The sequence below is a fragment of the Manihot esculenta genome, chromosome 18 (assembly GCF_001659605.2).
Source record: "Manihot esculenta cultivar AM560-2 chromosome 18, M.esculenta_v8, whole genome shotgun sequence".
NCBI classification, from domain to species: Eukaryota; Viridiplantae; Streptophyta; class Magnoliopsida; order Malpighiales; family Euphorbiaceae; genus Manihot; species Manihot esculenta.
Window position 1 is genome coordinate 3,112,699 of NC_035178.2, and position 4,279 is coordinate 3,116,977.

Genomic DNA, 4,279 nt, shown 5'->3' on the forward strand with positions numbered 1-4,279 from the left:
CCCTGCTGAGCCTTTCTACCAGAAAAAGACCGCTGGGACCGAACCATCCAAGGCATCATACGACACTCACAAATCACATGCCCCTTCTGACCACATCTATAACATCCTATTGTTCCTGCCAGACAGATTCCCTTATGCAATCTACCACACCTCAAACACTGTGGCTTGCCTATACCAGAACTTGGACCAACATCATCACCTAGACTCTTATTTTTCTTTGACCGTTTCAAACCTCTAACCTTTTTCTTGATAGTTCTCCCCCACATCACTCCTTTCGCGGTAGCTGTACTCCAAGTGGAGGGTTCATTCTCTCCTATTCTAGAGTCCTTGGTCTGCGCATCCTCTAAAGAATCAGCATCCATATTCACCTGTATACCAACATCCCCTCTCTCTCTCTTGTTTCCTAGATCCATGCCTCCTCTATTTTCATCAAAAGATTCTTCAGACGGATCTGAATCAATCTGTGGACTAACACCACTCATCTTAGCTATCCTGAAGAACACCACAAGAAACAAACATTAGCACACATAGAGTTCATATGAAAACACATGAACTTACAAGATATACACGCATACATAGCATAACATCACTACACATGTTTATATACATGGGCATTTCACATCAGCATGCAAAACAACTGAACATTTTAGCCTAGTGGACATGATTATACTTATTGTGCTTTGCCTCACTAGAACATCTAAACCAACCTCTTTCCGATGTGGGATCTCTAATCCTTGAACAAACATGTTCAACACACCGTACTCAGGAGGCCCTATACTCTACTATCACTCTGACATCGTAACCTCTTTCCGATGTGAGATATCTCTGATCCCTGAGTATACTGACTCAGCACATCGTACTCTAGAGGCCCTATGCTCTGATACCAACTGTAACAGCCCGGAAACCGGTACCCTCTCTGTAACGGCCCAAACTGCTCGGCACTAGGATCCAGATCGGCTTAAGGCCGCCTAAACCCGTAGTAAGCCTGCTATGAACTCTGTGTACCTGTTACCATCCCATACATGATCCAACTGGACTACTAACGTAAAAACTTTACTTTAAAACTACCAGACTTAACCTTTAAAACATTCTCTGTAGGTCCATGCATAAGAACCAAAATACTCAGATATACTAATCTGAGCTAGCCCTCAGGCTATCTATAATACACCAGTGATGCTTTACTAAGTAACCTCCATGCCCTATGCGCTCTGCAGCATAGAACCCACTCTGTAAGGGTCAGCATATCATAAGTTAACTTGGCTACCATAGAGTCACAGGAATCAAACCTGGTCTTCTCTAATGGCCTCTCTCTATGGATCACAGGAATCAAACCTGGTCTTTCCTATTGCACTGGTCTTGGGTCAAAGGAATGAATCCCTATCTTCCCTCACAGTTATCATTCACTGGGTTTTCGAAACACCACATATAATAAGTCTGGTCTGACTCATTTCTCATCAAGAAGAAACTATAAAACAGGATACATGCATATACTCAAGGGATTAACATACACTATAGGCAAAAGCACATTCTATCTAGTACATCACTTTACATCTGTAACATATAACTTAATTTACATCATGTCCACACTATACTATTACACATGCAATCCTTTAGCACCTCTGATGTTTCTGCCCTTCCCAGCTACTCTGAACCTGCAAAACTAGGATTAAGGGAAAGGGATGAGCTTCTAAAGCCCAGTGAGTAGAAACACTGAAAACAGTTCATTCATACGCACTATATATGAAAATGCATCACCAAACAAACATCTCAATATATCTTGGATTAGACATGACCCCAGAATTCCCTCGACGGGCTACTGAAGTCGCCTTGGTCTAATCTCCACAAAGGTAGACATGACCCCAAAATACCCTCTGTCACTACTGGGCCCCCCAAAGGAGCTACACAGGGCATACCAACATGTATTTGCCCAACTGACCTGACACGATGACAGGAGCCGAAGCTTAGGCTATTGGAGTCGCCTGGGTCCACCTAATCTCTGATCACATAATATGCAATGCTTCATATTCGTGATTCTAATGCAATCACCCTAATACATATCATAGCATTCATGATGCATGAACTATGCTAAAGCATTATGTTTCTTTAATAAAAGATTAAGTTTAGTTCTACTCACCTCTGCTCCTCAAGCAGAAACCTGACTGACTCTGCAACTGCTAAACCTGACGACCTCCCTGAACTGTCGGGTCCAAACCTACACAAAAGGACTCGATTGAGGTGTCAAACATACTCTTACTAACTCTTAAACAACTTCCCAAAACCCCTCTAAAAGCTCATAAAACAATCACTTAGCACATGCAAAGGAAAAGCTAGGCAGGACACCTTCGGCGGCATCTTCGGCGGCCGAACGTGCAGGACAGATCCGAAAGTCCATTCTTTCGGGGGCAACCTTAGGCAGCCGAAACTACCTTCATAAGGGGTTCGGCGGCCGAATCCTCCCTTCGGCGGCCGAACCTGAGTTCATCCAGAACTCAGCTTCGTGCACAACCATCTCCTGCCAAGCACCAACCCCACTCCATACATGCATAACTCCTCCGTCACTCACATATACTCAAGTATATGTTCCAAGGGGTCCAAAACTACCTAACAACCCCAACAAAACAGCAACTATACCATATATACAAGTTTACACCATGAAAACATCCAAAACTCAACGTTAAAACCTAAACATGCAACTCTACCCTTAACCTCGTTCAAAACTGGTAGAAATCATTAAAACAAGTTTAAAGACTTCCCTTACCTCTTGAAAACAGAAGAGGAACAGCCAACTCAGCAACTCCTCTTCAACTATTACCAAAACCTCACTTTTCTCTCTTTTCTCTCAAAACGTTCAACTCCTTTGCAAATGACCAAACCCTCTGCATGAGCTGATTAAAGCTTGCAGATGAGTCAAAGGGATACGTGGCCTAACCTCTGGTCATGATCTGGAGGTGAACACCTGGCCAAACCACGGACTGAGGCGTGTACACAACGAACCGACCTCCTCAGCTTCGGCTGCCGAAACTGCATGCAAAACCATGCAACTTTCGGGGGCCGAACATAACCTTCGGGGGCCGAACATTGGGCACTTTCGGCGGCCGAACTTAACATTCGGGGGCCGAATCCTGGCAGAACCTCCTTAGGCCAATTTTCCACAAAACTTAACTCTTTTCTAACCCAACTCTTTAAAATACGTAAAAACATTTAGAAAACCTTTCTATACCCTTCTAGAAAACTCTGACATCCCCGAATTCCACCGGACGGTAGAAATTCCGATGCCTGATTTAGCCGGGTATTACACCTGGCACTTGGAGATGTGAGGACTAAAGGCGCCTTTTTATGTAACAGCCCGGCCCTTTTCGCACGGCACTGTTACCGCTCACAGCCCGTGACCTACCTCTGGGCCCAGCCACTGTGAGCAGCTCTTAACATCCCTTCACCCTCACGGGTTCCAGGCAGGATTTGTCCCTCGGGGGAGCCATTACGGCCCGCCCTAGCCCGAGTGGATTTGGCCCAATTCCTTCCTCTGGGAATTAGGTCGCCTCCCCCACTGCTCGAACCCTTGACCTCCCACTTTAAGGGAATAGTCTGGTGAGAGTGAGTACCAATTGTTCCTGTTTTAAATGTTATGAGTTTTGAATGGCCGTGGGGGAAGAAAGGGTTCCAATCCCTTGACCCAAAGCGGATATGTTTTAAAGCAAGCTTGATGACCCATCTAGTAGGAGGTTCTATGTTTCCATGCATAGGTCAAGCTGATGTAAGAAAGATAAGCTTAAAGGTTTTTATGAGATCAAAGTTTAAGTTTTCAAGCAAAGTTTGATCATGTACGGGATTATACCTAGAGTTTCAGGATGTATAGAGGCTTACTACGGGTCCCGGCGGCCTTAAGCCGATCTGGATCCTAGTGCCGAGCAGTTTGGGACCGTTACAAGAGGGGTACCGGTTTCCGGGCTGTTACAGTTATGTTATTTAATGTTATTAATAAAATGAATAATAATATACCTAAAAAGTGTGGAATTAAAGCAAACGTTAATTTTAAAATGGAGAATAAAATACCTAAAAATGGAGGAATTAATATCATGTTTTTACTTTTTGCTCACTGGGCTTTTTAGCTCACCCCTCTCCCCTAACCCCAGTCTTGCAGGTGCAGAGTAGATAGAGAAGTCAGCAAGAGTAAGAGAAGTCTCTGTAATAGCATAGAAGTGGACATGGTTTAGTTGTAATGTAAAAGTATGTTATGTAATGTAATGTAAGTTTTGTAGTGTGCTTGACTAGAGTCTGT